This window comes from Salmo salar, chromosome 15, assembly GCF_965601325.2.
Source record: "Salmo salar chromosome 15, fSalSal1, whole genome shotgun sequence".
Taxonomy (NCBI): domain Eukaryota; kingdom Metazoa; phylum Chordata; class Actinopteri; order Salmoniformes; family Salmonidae; genus Salmo; species Salmo salar.
Genome location: NC_138305.1, coordinates 34413222 through 34438384, shown reverse-complemented (window position 1 = coordinate 34438384; position 25163 = coordinate 34413222).

The following is a 25163-nucleotide window of genomic DNA, read 5'->3' as shown; positions in this document are numbered from 1 at the left end:
GAGAACAATAGAGCAGGCTAGAGGAGAACAATAGAACAGGGTAGAGTAGAACAATACAACAGAGTAGAGAATAACAATAGGACAGGGTAGAGGAGAACAATAGAGCAGGCTAGAGGAGAACAATAGAACAGGGTAGAGTAGAACAATACAACAGAGTAGAGAATAACAATAGGACAGGGTAGAGGAGAACAATAGAGCAGGCTAGAGGAGAACAATAGGACAGGGTAGAGGGGAACAATAGAACAGGGTAAAGGAGAACAATAGGACAGAGTAGAGGAGAACAATAGAACAGGGTAGAGGAGAACAATAGAACAGAGTAGAGGAGAACAATAGAACAGGGTAGAGGAGAACAATAGAACAGGGTAGAGGAGAACAATATGACAGAGTAGAGGAGAACAATATAACAGGGTAGAGGCGAACAATATAACAGGGTAGAGAGGAACAATAGGACAGAGTAGAGGAAAACAATCGAACAGGGTAGAGGAGAACAATAGAACAGAGTAGAGGAGAACAATAGAACAGGATAGAGGAGAACAATAGAACAGGATAGAGGAGAACAATAGAACAGGGTAGAGGCGAACAATATAACAGGGTAGAGGAGAACAATAGGACAGAGTAGAGAAAAACAATCGAACAGGGTAGAGGTGAACAATAGAACAGAGTAGAGGAGAACAATAGGACAGGAAAGAGGAGAACAATAGAACAGGATAGAGGAGAACAATAGGACAAGCCGTAGACATAAGGTAATGGATATAGAAGCGATAAATGTGATAAAGAAATGGTAATATGCTCACAGCTTCTTTCAGATCTGATAACATCAGGACACATGCATGAAATGTGATTTAAGGCACAGCCTACACTCACCGATGTACATTCAGCACACTTGCAGTATCTAGGTACAAGTCCTTTTTACTCAACACATGCAACATTACTTAACATACTCAACACCCAAACAACCCTGATTCTCCCCATGTTCTTCCTCCTCCTCCTCCACCTTTTCCTCCTCCTCCTCCTCCTCCTCCTCCTCCTCCTCCTCCTCCTCCTCCTCCTCCTCCACCTTCTCCTCTTCCCCCTCTCCTAAATGTTCCAGTACCCTCATTCTGCTCCAAGGTTAGTGAGAACCCCAGGTGTTGCAATCTGTTCATGAGCCTCCATTGCTCTTGGCGAACTCCAAGGTCTTGATCAGGGCTCTCCATCTCCTTCGCCTCTCACACACACACACACACACACACACACACACACACACACACACACACACACACACACACACACACACACACACACACACACACACACACACACACACACACACACACACATACACACACACACACACACACACACACACACTTAAACCACCTCAGCGGAACAGGTTATCCTGTTTGGCCAGATGTTGCTGAACCCCAACCCCCCTCCAGCCTCCACTTCCCTTGCCCCCAGTCTCTGTGGTCTGCCTGCCTGTCCATCTGCACAGCAATCCTGGGGAAACCATTCATTTAGCCCCAGGCCTCTGGACCCAGACGGATCCAAAAGCATGTGGACGGTCATAATTGTGTCCAGTGAGCTGACACTGTGAGTTATCCTCTTGACAGCCCAGCTTGGGAGGAGGTGAAAATAGAGGTCAACTGCAAGATGGAGTTGGAATCATAGGACAAGAGAAGAATAACACTGACGTGTCTGTCGGTAACATTAGAACGAATGTGACATGTCTGGAAGCTTGATCAAACAGACATAGCTTATTATGTGCCCTGTTCCAATCCCTCAGTGTTTGAATCTGTTCCAATCCCTCAGTGTTTGAATCAATAGAATTTATGCATGGACTTTATGTAGGATGGCTAAAGGATATGAAACCCACGACTTCTAAGGAAATTGCTTTATTGGGAGAAAACCCATAGGTTATAAACATCTCATTGATCGGTACTGGGTTGTTTGCAGATTTGTTTGTCCGTGTTATAGCGGGGAATCAGGCATACCCGTGGGGACTTGAAGTGAAAGAACAAACAGCTAAATGTATATTTCAAAGAAACATTTAAACTCTCAGTGTCCCCAGCGCTCATGCAAAGTTAATGGCTCAGATGCACTCCTCACAGACCCACCAGGGACTTGTGCAATCAACAGAGAAAATATCTTTCACTTTGCCTGGTTATTAAACCTAGCCCATCTGTATGCATAACATTCCACTCTCTCTCTCTCTCTCTCTCCTCTATATTTATCTCTCCCTCTCTCTCTTTCCCCCTCGTTTGCCTTTCCTTTCCTGCTGTCTACTGAATGAGTTAGTAATTGTTACAGTCCCATTTATATTGCCTGAACTGAAACACAGCGAGTCTAAAGCAGAGGGTCAATGACAGCCAATTGACATTTTGAAAGAATTGTGTATATTGATTCAGCCCCCACGACTCCACACAGAGGACAGAGAAAGAGTGGGAAAGAGAGAGATGGCCAGAGATATCTGTTTACCCATTCTCTCTCTTTGAGTATCACTCATCACAATGTATGCCTTTCACACACAACCTGTGATTTGTCTGTGTGATCAGTGAGGCAACAGTGTGAGAAAGAGAGCAAGAGAGAGCGAGAGAGCGAGAGAGAGGAAGATGAGAGTACAGACTACAAGAGATAGGGTGAAGCAGAGAGAGAGACAGGGAGAGAGAGAGAGAGAACACAAGGTTTGAGAACATGGGAGATGGGGTGAAGTGGCAGCAGTAGCAGGGTGAGCTAGCTAGTGTGGGGTAGAGTTGTAATGTCATTTGTTTGTGTTGTGAGAGATGTCCCCCTCAGCTAGCGAGGCAAACCCCTGGAGGTCAGGGTGGACACGCATGGAGACATGATTTATGGGCGAGAGGCAGGCGGCCCGCCGTACACTGCCGTACCGCCATACTGTACAGCTGTCATTCATTACAGCTGTCAGGACATCAGTGGCTGTGATTCGCCTCTTATTTAATCTTGATTAACAAAGACAGGCACCATGTGCCGCCCTCAACTCAGCGGGATGGGAGCCTGCATAACAACAGCAGGATGCTCCATGATGGGATTATTATTTTAAGGACAAATATAGGCTCTAAAAAACACACACATTAGCACACACACACAAACACACACACCTCACTCGCCACAGACACCGGCCTAGCTATTTGGACATCTATTGGGCAATGTGAGAAAATGCAACCGTGTCAGTCACAGACAGACAGACAGACAGACAGACAGACAGACAGACAGACAGACAGACAGACAGACAGACAGACAGACAGACAGACAGACAGACAGACAGACAGACAGACAGACAGACAGACAGACAGACAGACAGACAGACAGACAGACAGACAGACAGACAGACAGACAGACAGACAGACAGACAGACAGACAGACAGACAGACAGACAGACAGACAGACAGACAGACGTATGGACGAACAGACAGACAGGCAGACAGACGTATGGACGGACGGACAGACAGGCAGACAGACGTATGGACGGACAGACAGACGGACAGAGTTGACTGATTGACAGGTAAGGATTTCTACTAGGAACAAGAGAGACTTTGACCCATTATGCACCTGGAGTGAGTTCACTGTCCCACTTTAGCCTAAGCACACGATAAGCCAAAATGGCACCCTATTACCTATATAGTGCACTACTTTTGACCAGAGCCCTATGGGGTGCCGTTTGTGACACTGAAAGAGTGAGAGAGAAAGATCGGCGTGGGAAAGTGTACTCTCCAAATCAAGAGGTTATCTTATCAAAACAATGGTCACCTACCCAAGACCGGCCAGATCAAGGAAAATTACACTGGACTAGTAACAAGAATGTTAATATAAATCACACTCTTATTCTCTCTCTCTCTCTCTCTCTCTCTCTCTCTCGCTCTCTCTCGCTCTCTCTCTCTCTCTCTCTCTCTCTCTCTCTCACTCTGTCTTCCTCTCTCTCTCTCTCTCTCTCTGTCTCTCTCTCTCGCTCTCTGTCTCTCGCTCTCTGTCTCTCTCTGTCTCTCTCTCTCTCTCTCTCTCTCTCTCTCGCTCTCTCTCTCTCTCTTAGTAAGACCAGTAACAGCTCTTTCACTGTGACATCTTCAATATCTCAGTATAATTGGGAAGAGAAGTGACATAAACCACATCTGTGAAAACTTGTGATCTTGCCTCATCATTTTGTCATGGAAACAGGAAATAAGAATGATTAGGGAATAAGAATGTGGCTCAGAAGAGTGGTTGTACATTTATTTCACACCCGGTGCCTGTTAGGATCTTACTATGGGGGTGGACAATGGGGGACTAAGGACTCACACACACCTCATTTAAAACTTCTAGAAATGGGACTGCTGCGTTCACTCCCTCCGTCCTAATAAGTCTCAATCCAGCAGGTTAGGTCAAGTCAGTGTTGAGATGTAAAGCATGGTTTGTTCATGTTTGATCTTAGCCTGGCCATAGGGAACACAAATACACACACAGATAAACATAAGTGCACACACACACCCTCCCCAAATAGACACACGCATGCACACACACACACAGATTAGGGAGGAGGATTTTTTTTAGGAGCATACATGGCCTTATTTCTACTACAGCATATAGTTGAGAGAGATGGCGCCGACAGAGATGGAGTTATGGATTATTTCTTACATGTTAACCCAGAAAATTTCAAGTCTTATTACAAACAGCCGGGAAGAACTATTGGATATAAAAGCGATGTCAACTTACCATCATTACGACCAGGAATACGTCTTTCCCGAAGCGGATCCTTTGTTCGGACCTCCACCCTGGAAATGTGATCTTATCCCAGAGGCCGACACAAAACAACGCGGTCACCGCAGGAGAGGCAGACAGAGTGGCCTACTGGTCAGACTCAGAAGGCCAGCTCACCATCCACCACTTCCTAGCATATTACTTGCCAATGTCCAATCTCTAGATAACAAGATAGATGAAATTAGGGCACGAGTTGCCATCCAGAGAGACATCAGAGATTATAACATTCTCTGTTTCATGGAAACATGGCTCACTCGGGATATGTTTTCTGAGTCGGTACAGCCACCCGGTTTCTTCACGCATCGCGCCGACAGAAACAAACAAAGGGCAGGGGTGTATGCCTTATGATTAACGACTCATGGTGTAATCACAACAACATACAGGAAATCAAGTCCTTATGTTCACCAGACCTAGAATTCCATGCAATCAAATGCCGACCACAATATCTTCCAAGAGAATTCTCTTCGATTATAGTCAGAGCCGTGTATATCCCCCCCAAGCAGATACCTCGTCGGCCCTGAAAGAACTTCACTGGACTCTATGTAAACTGGAAACCATACATCATGAGGCTGCATTTATTGTAGCTGGGGATTTTAACAAAGCTAACCTAAGATCAATACTCCCTAAATTCTATCAGCATATCAAATGCGCGACACAAGCTGGCAGAGTTCTGGATCATTGCTTCTCGAACTTCCACGATGCATACAAAGCCCTCTCGCGCCCTGCCTTCGGCAAATCTGACCATGAATCCATTTTGTTGATCCCAGCCTATAGACAGAAACTTAAACAGCAAACGCTCGTGCTCAGATCAATAAAACGCTGGTCTGACCAATCAGATTCCACGCTTCAAGATTGCTTTGATCACGTGGACCACAAGCTTTGGGATATGTTCCGTATAGCCTCAGACGACTGTGACTATTAAAACCTTCTCTAACCTGAAACTATGGATTAATGGCAACATTCACGCAAACTGAAAGCGCAAACCACCGCTTTTAATCATGGCAAGGCGACTTGAAACATGACCGAAAACAAACAGTGCAGCTCTTCTGTCCGCAAGGCAAACAAAAAGTATAATAGTATAGAGACAAAGTAGAGTTGCAATTCAATGGCTCAAACATGAGACTTATGTGGCAGGGTCTACAGTCAATCACGGATTACAAAAAGAAAACCAGCCCCGTCGCGGACATCGACGTCTTGCTCCCAGACAAATTACTTCTTTGCTCGCTTTGCTCCCAGACAAAACAACTTCTTTGCTTGCTCTGAGGGCAATACAGTGCCACAGACACGGCCCGCCACCAAAGCTTGTGGGCTCTCCTTCTCCGTGGCCAACGTGAGTAAAACATTTAAACGTGTTAACCCTCGCAAGGCTGCCGGCCCAGACGGCGTCCCTAGCCGCGTCCTCAGAGCATGCGCAGACCAGCTGGCTGGTGTGTTTACGGACATATTCAACCAATCCCTATCCCAGTCTGTTGTCCCCACATGCTTCAAGATGGCCACCATTGTTCCTGTTCCCAAGAAAGCTAAGGTAACTGAACTAAATGACTATCGCCCTGTTGCACTCACTTCTGTCATCATGAAGTGCTTTGAGAGACTAGTCAAGGATCACATCACCTTCACCCTACCTGATACCCTAGACCCACTCCAATTTGCTTACCACCCCAGTAGGTCACACTGCACACTGCCCTATCCCATCTGGACAAGAGGTATACATATGTAAGAATGCTGTTCATTGACTACAGCGCAGCATTTAGCACCATAGTACCCTCCAAACTCATCATTAAGCTCGAGACCCTGGTACTCGACCCCGCCCTGTGCAACTGGGTCCTGGACTTTCTGATGGGCCGCCCCCAGGTGGTGGAGGTAGGAAACAACATCTCCACCCCGCTGATCCTCAACACTGGAGCCCCACAAGGGTGCGTTCTCAGCCCCCTCCTGTACTCCCTGTTCACCCATGACTGCATGGCCATGCACACTTCCAACTCAATCATCAAGTTTGCAGACAACACTACAGTGGTAGGCCTGATTACCAACAACGATCCTACAGGGAGGAGGTGAGGTCCCTCGGAGTGTGGTGTCAGGAAAATAACCTCTCACTCAACATCAACAAAACAAAGGAGATTATCGTGGACTACAGGAAACAGCAGAGGGAGCACCCCCCACTCTCATCCACATCGACGTGACTTTAGTTTAGTTTAGTTTATTAATTCGACCATTTAAAAAAAAACGCACATAAAACTTGAAAAACCCATACATGCACATGAATAAAGTCATGGAGGATAACACACAATAAAGTCTGGGACTTATTTCCATTGTGGTCCTCTTGAGACAAGATGGCTAGACAAGATCGAACACAGTATGGCAGTGAAATAATAAAACAAAAACAGAGAAGAAGAACATCTATCTCATCATTCCAGTTACATCATAGGGGTTATTCATATGGGCACAGAAGACAGTAGTGGAGAAGGTGGAAAGTTTTAAGTTCCTCAGCGTACACATCATGGACAAACTGAAATGGTCCACCCACACAGACAGTGGGGTGAAGAAGGCGCAATAGTGCCTCTTCAACCTAAGGAGGTTGAAGACATTTTGCTTGTAACCCAAAACACTCACAAACTTTCACAGATGCACAATCGAGAGCATCCTGTTGGGCTGTATCACCGCCTGGTACGGCAATTGCACCGCCCACAACCGCAAGGCTCTCTAGAGGGTAGTGCGGTCTGCACCACACATCACCGGGGGCAAACTACCTGCCCTCCAGGACACCTACAGCACCCGATGTCACAGGAAGGCCAAAAAGATCAGCAAGGACAACAACCACCCGAGCCACTGCCTGTTCACAACGCTAACATCCAGAAGGCAAGGTCAGTACAGGTGCATCAAAGCTGGGACCGAGAGTCTGAAAACAGCTATTATCTCAAGGCCATCAGACTGGTAAACAGCCATCACTAACATAGAGAGGCTGCTGCCAACATACAGATTCAGATCTCTGGCCACTTAAATAACTGGACTTAATAAAGGTATCATTAGTTACTTTAAATAACGCCACTTTAATAATGTTTACATATCCTACATTACTCATCTCATATGTGTATACTGTATTCTATACCATCTACTGCATCTTGCCTATGCTGCACGGTCATTGCTCATCCATATATTTATATGTACATATTCTGTTCATCCCTTTACATTTATGTGTATTTGTGTGTATAAGGTAGTTGTTGTGAATTTTTTTAGATTACTACTAGTTATTACTGCATAGTCGGAACTAGAAGCACAAGCTTTTCACTACACTCGCATTAACATCTGCTAACCATGTGTATGTGGCCAATAACATTTGATTCAGTGAGGCAGATTTTCTCTCCTCCCAGCGTTCTCTTCTCATGTATATGACCAATTTTTTTGTATTTTATTTGATTCGATTTTTTATTGAATGACTCTCATTCATATTCCATTCACCCAACTCAATGTAACATCAGTAGGTTTAAGCTACTACATGATACTCACATTTTCTATTTTCCTATGAATGAAAGCTTACAATGTACTATTGAAGTCGGAAGTTTACATACACCTGAGCCAAATACATTTAAACTCAGTTTTTCACAATTCCTGACATTTAATCCTAGTAAAAATTCCCGGTCTTAGGTCAGTTAGGATCGCTACTTTATTTTAAGAATGTGAAATGTCAGAATAATATTAGAAATAATTATTTATTTAAGCTTTTATTTCTTTCATCACATTCCCACTGGGTTAGAAGTTTACATACACTCAATTAGTATTTGGTAGCATTGCCTTTAAATTGTTTAACTTGGGTCAAATATTTCGGGTAGCCTTCCACAAGATTCCCACAATATGTTGGGTGAATTTTGGCCCATTCCTCCTGACAGAGCTGGTGTAACTGAGTCAGGTTTGTAGGCCTCCTTGCTCGCACATGCTTTTTCAGTTCTGCCCACAAATCTTCTATACGATTGAAGTCAGGGCTTTGTGATGGCCACTCCAATACCTTGACTATGTTGGCCTTAAGCCATTTTGCCGCAACTTTGTAAGTATGCTTGGGATCATTGTCCATTTGGAAGACCCATTTGCGACCAAGCTTTAACTTCCTGACTGATGTCTTGAGATGTTGCTTCAATATATCCACATCATTTTCCTTCCTCGTGATGCAATCTATTTTGTGAAGTGCACCAGTCCCTCCTGCAGCAAAGCACACCCACAACATGATACTGCCACCCCCGTGCTTCACGGTTGGGATGGTGTCCTTCGGCTTGCAAGCCTCCCCCTTTTTCCTCCAAACATAACGAGGCATCTGTTTCTCAAGCTAGACACTCTAATGTACTTGTCCTCTTGCTCAGATGTGCACCGGGGCCTCCCACTCCTCTTTCTATTCTGGTTAGAGCCAGTTTGCACTGTTCTATGAAGGGAGTAGTACACAGCATTGTACGAGATCTTCAGATTCTTGGCAATTTCTTGCATGGAATTGCCTTCATTTCTTAGAACAAGAATAGACTGACGAGTTTCAGGAGAAAGGTCTTTATTTCTGGCCATTTTGAGCCTGTAATGGAACCCACAAATGCTGATGCTCCAGATACTCAACTAGTCTAAAGAAGGCCAGTTTTATTGCTTCTTTAATCAGAACAACAGTTTTCAGCTGTGCTAACATAATTGCAAAAGGGTTTTCTAATGATCAATTAGCCTTTTAAAATGATTAACTTGGATTAGCTAACACAACGTGCCATTGGAACACAGGAGTGATGGTGGATAATGGGCCTTTGTACGCCTATGTAGATATTACATTAAAAATCAGCCGTTTCCAGCTCTAAAAATCATTTACAACATTAACAATGCCTACACTGTATTTCTGATCAATTTGATGTCATTTTAATGGACAAAAAATTAGCTTTTCTTTCAAAAACAAGGACATTTCTAAGTGACCCCAAACTTTTAAATGGTAGTATACATATACATATATGGGATGCAGTTACTCAAATAATACAGTTGGCTCCACAAATATACATACATATACCTAACCTGGCTGCTTAATTATGACAAAACTCATACAACTAAGGATGTCTATTTCAATCCTGTTACATATGCTGTCAGTACTAGATTCATTTAGATTTGACTGGTTCACCAACTACTTCTCCGACAGAGTTCAGTGTGTCAAATATGAGGGCCTGTTGTCCGGGCCTCTGGCAGTCTCTATAGGGGTGCCACAGGGTTCAATTCTTGGGCCGACTCTCTTCTCTGTATATATCAATGATGTCGCTCTTGCTGCTGGTGAGTCTCTGATCCACCTCTACGCAGACGACACCATTCTGTATACTTCTGGCCCATCTTTGGACACTGTGTTAACAACCCTCCAGATGAGCTTCAATGCCATACAACTCTCCTTCCGTGGCCTACAACTGCTCTTAAATGCAAGTAAAACTAAATGCATGCTCTTCAACCGATCGATGCCTGCACCTGCCCGCCCGTCCAGCATCACTACTCTGGACGGTTCTGACTTAGAATATGTGGACAACTACAAATACCTAGGTGTCTGGTTAGACTGTAAACTCTCCTTCCAGGCTCACATAAAACATCTCCAATCCAAAGTTAAATCTAGAATTGGCTTCCTATTTTGCAATAAAGCATCCTTCACTCATGCTGCCAAACATACCCTTGTAAAACTGACCATCTTACCGATCCTCAACTTTGGCGATGTCATTTACAAAATAGCCTCCAACACCCTACTCAACAAATTGGATGCAGTCTATCACAGTGCCATCCGTTTTGTCACCAAAGCTCCATATACTCCCCCCCACTGCGACCTGTACGCTCTCGTTGGCTGGCCCTCGCTTCATACTCGTCGCCAAACCCACTGGCTCCAGGTCATCTACAAGACCCTGCTAGGTAAAGTCCCCCCTTATCTCTGCTCGCTGGTCACCATAGCTGCACCCACCCGTAGCACGCGTTCCAGCAGGTATATTTCACTTGTCACCCCCAAAGCCAATTCCTCCTTTGGCCGCCTCTCCTTCCAGTTCTCTGCTGCCAATGACTGGAACGAACTACAAAAATCTCTGAAACTGGAAACACTTATCTCCCTCACTAGCACCAGCTGTCAGAGCAGCTCACAGATCACTGCACCTGTACATAGCCCATCTATAAATAGCCCAAACAACTACCTCTTCCCCTACTGTATTTATTTATTTATTTATTTTGGATTTCTACTTTGCACACTCATCTACTGTCAAATCTACCATTCCAGTGTTTTAATTGCTATATTGTATTTACTTCGCCAACATGGCCTATTTATTGCCTTTACCTCCCTTATCTCATCTCATTTGCTCACATTGTATATAGACTTATTTTTCTACTGTATTATTGACTGTATGTTTGTTTTACTCCATGTGTAACTCTGTGTTGTTATATGTGTCAAACTGCTTTGCTTTATCTTGGCCAGGTTGCAGTTGTAAATGAGAACTTGTTCTCAACTTGCCTACCTGGTTAAATAAAGGTGAAATAAAAAATAAATAAAATGTTTATGATCCTTCGATTTGATGGGCAACATGTCAATTCATGCTGCAAGAGCTCTGATAGGTTGGAGGACGTCCTCCGGAGTCGTCATAATTACTGTGTAAGTCTATGGAAGGGGTTGAGAACCATGAGCCTCCTAGGTTTTGTATTGAAGTCAATGTAACCAGAGGAGGATGGAAAATAGCTGTCCAGCAGCTACACCATGGTCATACCCTAGAAAGTGTTGTTGAGGCTACTATAGATTTTCATTACAAAATAGTGTGTTTTAATCAGGTATTTGGGGAATATATTTTGTATAGTTTTATCTCAAAAGGATAACTTTTTTAATGTTTCACTGTTTTTTTTAAATGAAATTCAATGAGTAAGATGGTCCTCCCCTTCCTCCTCTGAGAAGCCTCCAATGACACACACAAATCTTGTGAGTGGTGTCACTCAGCACCTCCTAGCATACATCTCCAGATATTATCTGTCACTCCCTGATTTCAGATCCACTCTGCTCCTGTGTTAATGAGTCTGAGGAGTGTTGACATGTCCACAAAATGATCCTCCTAGGCTTATCTCAACTTCACCAGTAATGACTGTCTGTCTGTGTATGTGAGTGTGTGATGGACAGCCAGAAAGCATAAGGAGCCTGGAGTCTGTAAACCCTAAGGTGATAAGGTCAAATCCCAAAAGAGATTCACCTTCTGGAGGCCTAACTTGCAGCCAACCAGCTGTTTGACAATGAGTTGCATGACATCAGAGATGGGCTTTCTTTCTGTCAGTCTGTGCTCTTCAATAGACGCATGCACACACACGCACGCACGCGCGCACACACACACACACACACACACACACACACACACACACACACACACACACACACACACACACACACTGTATTGTGTAGGAGCATATTATTGACTGTAAGGGAGGGAGGAAAGATGTTTTATCCTCCCATACACATATGCGGGTACACACACAAACACACACACACTTGCATGCACGCAAACACACACACACACACACACACACACACACACCGGCAAGCAATGATTTGGGGAGTGAGGCTAAGGAACCCTTGTGCCCATTAGGCCTCACACAAAGGGCTGCTGAGGGAGGGCGGAATATCCCCCTGCTCAAACATGAGGGACCTCACAAAAACATTCAGGCTCTAAATCACACACAAACCCACACACACACAGACACGAGCACACAGACACGAGCACACAGACACGAGCACATTAGCACGTGCACACAGTCACTCGCAAACAGGGGCATACACACACCTAATTTAAGGCCTTCAGTACTGTGCTGCTTCCTAAAGCGAACCTACAGTACAGGGTAAAGATAGCATTCAGATTGGGAGCTGTGTCACTGTCTTACATAGAGCCGACTCATCTTTGGAATGTTTTGTATTTCTATACCTACCAAATTGGTACCATACTCATGCCCAACATAAACATATGAACATTTCAGCGTTCCCAATGACCTCTACTCCGGACGTGCTAATATCTCTAAGGTCCTTCTGTATTCAATGAAAACCAAGCATACACCAGTCTGTTTCATTGTAATGCCGCTAAAACACAAAGATTTTAATACACAAAGATGCTAAAACTCAGAGATACAGCATACTAGTGAGTTGGGGGGGTCGATCTGGTAAACAGTGAGGCTTCTTGGTCCTCAATACTACCAGACAGAAGAAAAAAAACATGACAGCTTAATTCATATTTATTTGTCATTTATTTAACCCCAGTCTACGCCAAAAGAAAACTGCAAACAGAAATAAGGACGATTCCGTCAAGTGTTAAAGTTGCTCTGAGATATTTTTTATAGATGCTGAAAGCTAGGATCCTCCGCTTCGTGTGTGTGTGTGTGTGTGTGTGTGTGTGTGTGTGTGTGTGTGTGTGTGTGTGTGTGTGTGTGTGTGTGTGTGTGTGTGTGTGTGTGTGTGTGTGTGTGTGTGTGTGTGTGTGTCTGAGTGTTTGTGTGTCTGAGTGTGTGTGTGTGTGTGTGTGTGTGTGTGTGTGTGTGTGTGTGTGTGTGTGTGTGTGTGTGTGTGTGTGTGTGTGTGTGTGTGTTGGATAACACAGCGAATGATCCCTTAAGGCAGCATATAATTTATTCATGTGCAGAAGCAGATTCCTCCTCCTAAGGGGAGAGAGAGAGAAAGAGAGGGAGAGAGAGAGAGAGAGATGGAGAGAGAGAGAGAGAGGGAGAGAGAGAGAGAGATGGAGAGAGAGAAAGAGAGAGAGAAAGAGAGAGAGAGAGGGACAGGCTGAGCCTCACTGCATAATATATGATAAATCACTTTGTTGAGTTATTAGTTGTGACATCTCAGAAATCTATCCCGCACTATCTGTCATCATTTAAAGGAAGTAATGAAAAGGGATTACCAATATAATATTTATCACATGGCAATTATTTTGGGCTGTTTATTTCTTAGAGCTTTTAAAGCCCAAACAGGGCTGTGTGAAGTAACCTACACTTTCATGCTGTTTCTCTGAAATACATTAACATGGGCCTAGTGGAAACCCAACTTCTAAAAGTATACTACTACACACAGCATTGCTACTGCTATTGCCTTTACAAATAGGCTGAAAGACATTTACGTAATGTAGATAGTGGAAACACAAGTAGGTCATTCCACGAAAAGAGTGCCTCTGATATTTCAAGTAGAAATTGTGCAACAATATTGAATTTTTGTGGAAATGAAGTGCTTTTTAATATAGACCACATGGAGAATTCAATCAATCAGATTTGTGATATGAATAAAGGCTGGCTAAAGTGCCAACATTCCCGATGTCAACCCTGTGTCACTTCTAGGAAGATTTTAATTCACTTAATCACAAAACACTTTCCCAGTTTCACCATCATTGTAAAGCCCTAGTTATTTTTGTTGCATTGACAAAGTCATTTCTAAAAATTATTATTTATTTCATATGATTAGTGATTCATTTACATTTGTAGCAGCTGAGCTGGTTTTACTCTTTTCTGGTGTTTTTTGGTGGAAAACTGAGCGGGTCGAGCATAACATGTCAACCCTGTTATCCATAGATAGACAGGCTAGAAATGTTTTAACAGTAAAAAAAAAAAAAAAAGTGTGAAGCTTGCATTCAATTGACACTCCCTGTTGCACACAAAAAGATTCCATTCCCCCTGTCACAAGGAGATTCATGGCTGATTTAAGAAGAAATCTTCAACCCTGTTACTGCTATTGCCATTACTCCTACTCCTACCATGACTACTACCCTTATTTACTGTTATAATTAAGCAATAAGGCCAGAGGGGGTGTGGTACACGGCCAATATTACCATGGCTAAGGGCTGTTCTTATGCACAATGCAACACGGCATGCCTGGATGCAGCCCTTAACCATGGTATATTGGCCATATACCACAAACCCCGGAGGCGTCTTATTGCTATTATAAACTGGTTACCAACGTAATTAGAACAGTCAAAATAAATGTTTTGTCATACCCATGAAATACCACGGTTTTCAACCAATCAGCATTCAGAACTCGAACCAGACAGTTTATAATAATATTTGGAACCGACTGGTAATTCAATACACAGTTACAACATATCTTCCAAAGAGACTGACACGTTCTGGGAGATTCTGTCACTCCATACATACAATATACGAAACAAAAGAAAAGCAATTGAGCCTGGCTGGATGGTGTCTGGTTGGTGATGTGCCCTTTATCAAAACAAATTACAATTTTGTGTCAGGAAGCCCTGATTGCATGATTTCGGAGCCAATGTCACTGCTTCTCGGGGCCGTCTCCGGGCGTTGCCGCCTCCCAGGCAGGGGGAAATATGAACATGTCACATATTAAATAACATATACACATATACACACACACGGGGCTATCACACTGGACACCAGCCAGAAGATCTGACACACAGCTATTATCTCCCAGGCAGAGTGCATGCAAATGAGGCCAGTGATATTACACCATTCATAAAAAGACACAGCTTATTCACAGGTGACATCCTCTGCATATCCGTGTGTGTGTGTGTGTGTGTGTGTGTGTGTGTGTGTGTGTGTGTGTGTGTGTGTGTGTGTGTGTGTGTGTGTGTGTGTGTGTTCTGGTAAAAAGTAGTGCACTATATAGGGAATAGGGTGTTATTTGGGACACAACCACTGTTGTTTTGTTTGATGTAAAATATGAATACGAGGGATTAGGTTTCTGTCTCACCACTCAACGGCAGATTTTCACTCGAGAATTCAATAAGAGGTTCTTTAAGTATTACCACATACTGAGTAATTTATGTAAAGGTACCAAAAAAAAAAAAAAAATGCACGAAATGAAAATGTATGAAATTCGTGGATAAGAGTGTCTGCTAAATGACTAAAATGTAAATGTAATGTATTCACACTGTGAATTTCTTATTAATGAAAAAGAAGATGTTCTTTCGGAGGTGGATCGTTCCTGTTCCTAGAATGTGGCCTGAGTCCCAATTCGCACAAGTATGGCTTCTTGTGACCAATTTTAAGAAAATGACTGTATATTGACTGTATATTGACTGTATGTTGAATGTATATTGACTGTATATTGACTGTAAATTGACTGTATATTGACTGTATATTAACTGTATGTTGACTGTAAATTGACTGTAAATTGACTGTATATTGACTGTATATTGACTGTAAATTGACTGTATATTGACTGTATATTAACTGTATGTTGACTGTAAATTGACTGTAAATTGACTGTATATTGACTGTATATTGACTGTAAATTGACTGTATGTTGACTGTATGTTGACTGTAAATTGACTGTAAATTGACTTCCAAAGTTGTGGCAAAATGGCTTAAGGACAACAAAGTCAAGGTATTTTAGTGGCCATCACAAAACCCTGACCTCAATCTTATATAAAATGTGTGGGCAGAACTGAAAAAGTGTGTGCGAGCAAGGAGGCCTACAAACCTGACTCAGTTACAGCAGCTCTGTCAGGAGGAATGGGCCAAAATTCACCCAACTTATTGTGGGAAGCTTGTGGAAGGCTACCCAAAACATTTGACCCAAGTTAAACAATTTAAAGGCAATGCTACCAAATACTAATTGAGTGTATGTAAACTTCTTACCCACTGGGAATGTGATGACACTGTAACCTCTATACTATACCATCAACTCTATGCTATACCCTCGACTCTATGCTATACCCTCGACTCTATACTATACTGTAACCTCTATACTATACCTTCTAATCTACAATATACCCACTACTCTATACTATCCCCTCTACTTTATACTACACCCTTTACTCTATGCTATACCCTCTACTCTACTCTATACTATACCCTCTACTTTATGCTATACCCTCTTCTTTATACTATATCCTCTAAACTATAATATACCCTCTGCCCTATAATATACCCTCGACTCTATACTGTATTCTATACTGTACCATCTACTCTATACTAAACCCTCTTCTTTATACTATATCCTCTAAACTATAATATACCCTCTGCCCTACACTATACCCTCAACTATATACCATACCCTCTATTGTATACTTTACAAGCTGCTCTAAACCATACATTCAACCTCTACTCCATACCTTCAACCTCTACTCTATACCTTCAACATCTACCCTATACTATACCCTCTACACTTACTATACCCTCTACTCTGTACTATACCCTCAAATTGCATCTATTATATACTATACCCCTACTCTATACTATACCTTCTAATCTACACTAAACCCTCTACTCTATACTATATATTCTAATCTACACTATACCCACTATACTGTACCCTCTGTTCTATACTATACACTCTACTCTATACACTCTACTCTATTCTATACCCTCTACTCTATACTGTACCCCATATTCTATACTATACCTTCTAATCTAAACTCTACTTTACACTATACCCTCTTCTCTATACCCTCTATTCTATACTATAAACTTTACCCTATACTATACCCGCAACTCTAAAATATACCCTCTCCTCTACTGTATACCCTCTAATCTATACTATATCCTCTAAGCTATACCCTCTGCCCTGTACTACACCCTCGAATATATACTATACCCTCTATTCTATACTTTACACACTACTCTATACTATACCTTCAAACTCTACATCCTCAACCCCCTTCAACCATACCTTCAGCGTCTACCCTATACTATACCCTCTACTGTATAATAGACCCTCTTCTCTACTGTATACCCTCTACTCTATACCTTCTACTCTATACTATACCTTCTAATCAACACCATACCCTCGACTATACTATTCCCTATACCCCATATTATACATTTTAATCTACACTATACCCAATACTCTATACTATACACTCTACTATATACTATACCCTCTACTCTGTACTGTACCCTAAACTTTATATTATACCATGTACTCTACACTAAATCCTCTTCTCTATACCATACCCTCGACAATACTATACCGCCGATCTCTACTCTATACCTTCAACTTCCACTGTATACTATATCATCAACTCTAAACTATATCCTCTATTCGATACTATACCATCTACTCTATACTATACCCCTGACTCTATACTATACCCTCAACAATATAATATACCCTCTACTATACCTTCTCCTCCATACTATACTACACAATCTACTCTATACTATACCCTTGTAACGGGTTTCGTCGGAAGGAGTGGACCAAAGCGCAGTGTGGTAAGTGTTCATGATTTTTAATATCAAAAAACACTCAAACAAAATAACGTAAGGGAAAAACGAAAGCACACAGTTCTGTCAGAAAACATCTACCCACAAAACACAGGTGGGAAAAGACTGCCTAAGTATGATTCCCAATCAGAGACAATGATAGACAGCTGCCTCTGATTGGGAACCCTACTCGGCCAAAACAAAGAAATAGATAACATAGAATGCCCACCCCACATCACACCCTGACCTAACAAATAGAGGAATAAAACGTCTCTCTAAGGTCAGGGCGTGACAGTCCCCCCCCGTCCGTCCGTCCGTCCGTCCGTCCCCCCCCCCACCCCACCCCCCAAATGTGCGGACTCCCGGGCCGCTAACCTGAACCTATAGGGGAGGGTTCGGGTGGGCATCTACCTTTGGTGGTGGCTCCAGTTCGGGGCGTAGCCCCCGCTCCGCCCGCTGATCCCTCCGTTTTTGTGTCACCGGACCGTGGATCGTTGCTGGGGGAACCGGACCGTGGATCAATGCCGGAGGCTCCGAACTGGGAACCCCCGCTGGAGGTTCTGGACTGCAGACCGCCGCTGGAGACTCCGGACTGCAGGCCGCCGCTGGAGACTCCGGACTGCAGGCCGCCGCTGGAGACTCCGGACTGCAGGCCGTCTCAGGAGGTTCCGGACTGCAGGCCGTCTCAGGAGGTTCCGGACTGCAGGCCGTCTCAGGAGGTTCCGGACTGCAGGCCGTCTCAGGAGGTTCCGGACTGTGAAACGTCGCCGGAAGCTCCGGACTGGGAACTGTCGCCGGAAGCTCCGGACTGGGAACTGTCGCCGGAAGCTCTGGACTGGGAACTGTTGCCGGAAGCTCTGGAACGGGAAGGCGCACTGGAGGCCTGATGCGTGGGGCTGGTACAGGTGGCGCCAGACTGGTAACACGCACCTCAGGGCGAGTGCGGAGAGCAGGAACAGGACACACCGGACTGGGCAGACGCACTGGAGGCCTAGTGCGTGGAGCCTGGACAGGTGGCACCAGACTGGCGACACACACTTCAGGGCGAGTGCGAGGAGCAGGCACAGGACGTACTGGGCTGTGGAGGCGCACTGGAGACCTGGTGCGTAGAACCGGTGCAGGATATACTGGACCGTGAAGGCGCACTGGAGGTCTGGAGCGAATAGCTGGCACAACCCATCCTGGCTGAATGCTCACTTTAGCCCGGCACGTGCGGTGCGCTGGCACAGGACGCACTGGGCTGTGAAGGTGCACTGGCGACACAGTGCGTAGAGCTGGTGCAGGATATCCTGGACTGAGGAGGCATACTGTAAACCAGGAGCGCTGAGCCGGCACAATCCGTCCTGGCTGAATGCTCACTTTAACCCGGCAAATGTGGGGAGCCGGCAACGAGCGCACCGGGCTGTGAATCACCGCATACACGGTGCCCGACTGGTCACATGCTCCCCACGGTAAGCACGGGGAGTTGGCTCAGGTCTCAACCCTGACTCTGCCAATCTCCCCGTGTGCCACTGTGTCGCCTCTCGTGCTTCCGTCGTTGCCGTGCTAGTTCCTCGTATCGTCGCCGTTCTGCTCTCGCTGCTTCAATCTCCTCCGTCGGACGGCGATACTCCCCGGCCTGCCTCCAGGGTCCTTTCCCGTCCAGGATTTCCTCCCAGGTTCATTGGTCTTGACCACGTTGCTTGGTCCTTTGGTGGTGGGTAGATCTGTAACGGGTTTCGTCCGAAGGAGTGGACCAAAGTGCAGCGTGGTAAGTGTTAATGATTTTCAATATAAAAAAACACTGAAACAAAATAACGTAAGGGAAAAACGAAAGCGCACAGTTCTGTCAGGTACAGATAACAAAACAGAAAACATCTACCCACAAAACACAGGTGGGAAAAGGCTGCCTAAGTATGATTCCCAATCAGAGACAACGATAGACAGCTGCCTCTGGTTGGGAACCCTACTCAGCCAAAACAAAGAAATGGATAACATAGAATGCCCACCCCACATCACACCCTGACCTAACAAATAGAGGAATAAAACGTCTCTCTAAGGTCAGGGCGTGACAACCCTCTTCTCTATACTATTCACCATACACTATACTATACCCTTTCCTCTATACTATACCTTCTATTCTATACCCTATATTCTGTACTATACCCCCTACTCTATACTGTACCTTCTAATCTACACTGTACCTTCTAATCTAAACTATACACTCTACTCTACACTATACCCTCTACTCTATAATATATCCTCTATTCTATACTATACACTCTACTCTATACTATACCCTCTACTCTATACTATACCCTCTACTTTATTCTATACCCTCTACTGTATGTTTTACCATCTACTCTATATGATACACTCGACCATACACTCTACCCTCGACTAGACCCCCTCTATTCTATACTATGCCCTCAAATCTATACTGTACATTTAACTCTATTCTATACACAAGACTATACACTATACCATCTACTATACACTATAGCCTCTACTCTATACCCTTGACTCTACACTCTACTCTATACCCTGTACTCTATTCTGTACCCTCAACCTCCACCCTATACCTTCAACCTCTCATCTATTCTATACATTCTACACTACACCATACCCTCTACTTTACGCTATACCTTCCACCTCTATTCTATTCCTTCGACCTCTATTCTATACTATATATATCAAGGCACAAGGCGAGACCCAGATGCAGACACAGGAGGCAGATGGTTGGAGTCTTACAATGTTTAATAATCCAAAGGGGTAGGCAAGAGAATGGTCGTGGACAGGCAAAAGTTCAAAAGCAGATCAGAGTCCAGGAGGTACTGAGCGGCAGACAGGCTTGTGATCAAGGCAGGCAGAATGGTCAGGCAGGCGGGTACAGAGTCCAGAAACAGGCAAGGGCCAAAACCGTGAGGACTAGAAAAAGGAGAATAGCAAAAAGGAGTATGGGAAAAACACGCTGGTTGACAAAACATACAAGAAGAACTGGCACAGAGAGACAGGAAACACAGGGATAAATACACTGGGGAAAATAAGCGACACCTGGAGGGGGTGGAGACAATCACAGGAGCAGCTGAAACAGATCAGGGCATGACAATATCCTCTAAACTACCCTACACCATCCTATCTATCCTCTACACCATACCCTCTACCCTATACTTTACACGCTACTCTATACCTTCGACCTCTACTCTACATACCTTCAACATCTAACCTATCCTATACCCTCTACTCTATCCTATACCCTCTACTCTATGCTATACCCTCTACTCTATCCTATTTCCTCTAAACTATAATATATCCTCGACTCTATACTATACCCTCGACTCTATACTATACCCTCTACTAAATACTATACCCTTGACTCTACACTATACCCTCTACTATATACAACACCTTTGACTCTACACTATACCCTCTACTCTATTCTGTACCTTCGACCTCTCATCTATACTATACCTTCTACTATACACCCTACCCTCTACCCTGTACAATACCCTCTACTTTATACTATACCCTCTGCTCCATACTATACCCTCTACACAATACCCTATATTCTGTACTAAACCTTCTACTCTATATTATACCCTCTACTTTATACTATACACAATCAAGGCAGTGTCTGAAAGTTGATTGTCAAATTGACATGGAAGCAAAAGTAAATTACATTTAGGATGTATGTTGATTTAAAGGACTTATTTTATTTATTCCAACTCTCATCACCCCAAAAGGGAGCATGAGAAATGTGTTGTAATATGCCCAATTACTGCATAAGGCAACTTGCTCCACATCTCTCCACTGATTTGTACTTTAGGCTGATTTACGAGGGCTGATTGTTGTTGAAGATTAAATAACATTCCCAGCGATACCTGACGGCCCAGGGTACTGTCAATCTGCCTGTGTGTGTGTGTGTGTGTGTGTGTGTGTGTGTGTGTGTGTGTGTGTGTGTGTGTGTGTGTGTGTGTGTGTGTGTGTGTGTGTGTGTGTGTGTGTGTGTGTGTGTGTGTGTGTGTGTGTGTGTGTGTGTGTGTGTGTGTGTGTGAGCTTATGTCTAAGACCTATAGTAGAGTACCAGGGCTTTGCGTTTTTACAGTTCATTTCCCCTTGCACGCCTCTCCTTTAGAGATAGCCCAATGTGAGCTGTCAAAACACTGTTTCAGCACAGCAGACAACGAAATCCATAGAGAGAAAAAACAAGCCACAAGACATTAACTTCTACCGAGTTTACTGAAGCTTTTAATCAAACACTTTGCAAACAATTAAGTCAGGGAATTGTCTCTCCCCTCCCGTGTGGATCAGTTCTGTTTTTCTTTGCTAAATTCTGTTGACTTTTGTTAGTCTTACTGTGCTCCTCTCCGACACTAACGTCTCTCAAAGTCAACCTGGAATCACTCTCTGGCTGGGTCCATAGAGCTTTGGTCAAAAGTAGTGCACAATATAGGGAATAGGGTGCTATTTGGGATGCAGATATTTTTTCTTTGCCCTGCAGCCATTTTGTCTTTGCCCTGCTATTATGTGCAATTGCCTCCAAAGTATTAATGATACTAATAACTGTCACTCAAATGGCTACAATAAGTGTCAGTCCTAGCCAGTTGCTGGCTACACTCAAGCTGTCATTCGTAAACATAATTTGGGGTCAAGGTTTAATCTGCTTCTCCTGATTCGCCCTGTACACCCTAGCGGGTATTCTGTCACACACACGCACACGCACACGCACACACACCCCAGCAGGCATCTGAGCCATAAAGAGGGGACCAATTGACCTCTTCTAGTGCTGGGTACAGCTAGGTTATATGGGGAGCTGCTCAAACTTATCAAGCTTTAAGCAGCAGAGAAATGAACAGATGTAATTGCCACAACAAAAGCCCCCAGTCCCTCACGACCAGTTCAGCAGACAGACAGTCCCAGACCCTGGGCTCCCAGGCCCCTCTGAAGGCCCCCCAGTCAGTGGCGGTCCTCTGCTGTCTCCCTGTCACCCAGGCCTCAGCATTGACAGGACCATCACAGGGGGGACAGGGGAGGGGACAGAAAATCTGTGTCCAAAATGGCACCCTATTCTCTACATATAGCACGACTTTGTAGGGAACATGGTGCCCTCTCTCTCCTCTCTCTGAGGTGACCAGGACCAGACGGACACAGCTTGCCCCCCAATCCATTTCAATCAATGTTTAATTTTGTTGTTTCATTTTTATATTACTTTTTCAATGCCCTCCTGTTTCGTGATAGCAGGACTATTATCCCTTTAGATCAATGTGTTTTTATTTTCTCTCCCTCTCTCCATTATCCTCCTCTTTATTTCTTCTCCTCCTCCTCCCTTCCCCACACATGGTCGCATTGGGTATCGGGGAAAAAAAACTGAATTGCTCTATCTCCTGTCCCCTGGGAGCCTGGGCTGGTAGAAAAGTTGATTTGCTAAACCCTCCTCCTGCAGGCTCAGTCTCCTTATCCCTGATCTACACAGCCAGCCAGCCAGCCAGACAGCTCCCTGCCATTACACAGTGGAAGAGCCAATCACGCGAGAGGACAATAGGATGAGCTATCTGGGGCGGCAGGGGAGGAGGGCGACAAGAGGGATGCGTCCCAAATGGCACCCTATTCCCAATATAGTGCACTACTTTTGACCTGGGCTCAGGGTTCTGGTTAAAAGTAGTGCATGTCAATGGGGAATAGGATGCCATTTGGGACGAAGAAACAATTAGAGGTCCTGTAACCGCAGGAGACCAGGGGATGGATCAGGAGATCTCATGTTGAGAGCCTGAGGAGAGCTATAGGAGAGGCAGGGTCCATTGTCTCTCTTTCTCCCCCTCCCCCCTCTACTCCCTCCCACCATCACCATCTCCCTTTATCTTCCAGAATTACAGCCATTTATCAGTCTGTGAACAAAAACTGTCAGCCCCCCCCACACACACAAATACAGGAGGACACACACATGCACATCGACACACACACACACTCCCAATCACACATGCAAACATCTCCCCCATTCACACACCCCGGGGCTCCCTGGCCGTCAGACACACTTTAATGGTAGCAGAATGGGCCCAGACTGAAGGTCAGGGAGGACATTCATTAAAACACTGTAACTTGGCTAATTGAAGCTTACTCAACGCTTGGCATGGATGAGTGGCCATCAATAGCACAAAGGAGCCCCATTGTGGTGGCTCCGGGTCTGGGTAAACAGCACAGAGACACGTACGCCCGTCCAGGCAGTGATGAATGACAGGACTGGGGGAGAGGCTGGGGGGACTATCCTGTGTGTGTGTGTGTGTGTGTGTGTGTGTGTGTGTGTGTGTGTGTGTGTGTGTGTGTGTGTGTGTGTGTGTGTGTGTGTGTGTGTGTGTGTGTGTGTGTGTGTGTGTGTGTGTGTGTGTGTATTAGGGCTATTATCTGCTGAACCCTATGGCAGCGATGCTCCGCTATATTCACTCCAGCCTTGATTTCATTCACTCTACCCTCAGCCTGTTTTTACTGTGAAGGTGGTGAAAGTGCTTGTTGAGTTGTTGCATTGTGTTGTTTTGCGAGGATGCACATCAGATAAAACTCATTCAACACAGATTAAATCCACCGTGCTTTGAATGATTAGTAAATTAATGGGGAATGAATGAGATTATTTGTGTTGGTTTGTTTGGTGGTTTGTTTGTTGGTTTGTTTGGTGGTTTGTTTGTTGGTTTGTTTGTTGGTTTGTTTGTTGGTTTGTTTGGTGGTTTGTTTGTTGGTTTGTTTGGTGGTTTCTTTGGTGGTTTGTTTGGTGGTTTGTTTGGTGGTTTGTTTGTTGGTTTGTTTGTTGGTTTGTTTGTTGGTTTGTTTGTTGGTTTGTTTGGTGGTTTGTTTGTTGGTTTGTTTGTTGGTTTGTTTGGTGGTTTGTTTGGTGGTTTGTTTGGTGGTTTGTTTGTTGGTTTGTTTGGTGGTTTGTTTGGTGGTTTGTTTGGTGGTTTGTTTGTTGGTTTGTTTGGTGGTTTGTTTGTTGGTTTGTTTGGTGGTTTGTTTGGTGGTTTGTTTGTTGGTTTGTTTGGTTGTTTGTTTGGTGGTTTGTTTGGTGGTTTGTTTGTTGGTTTGTTTGGTTGTTTGTTTGTTGGTTTGTTTGGTGGTTTGTTTGGTGGTTTGTTTGTTGGTTTGTTTGGTGGTTTGTTTGGTGGTTTGTTTGTTGGTTTGTTTGGTGGTTTGTTTGGTGGTTTGTTTGGTGGTTTGTTTGGTGGTTTTTTTGGTGGTTTGTTTGGTGGTTTGTTTGTTGGTTTGTTTGGTGGTTTGTTTGGTGGTTTGTTTGGTGGTTTGTTTGGTGGTTTGTTTGTTGG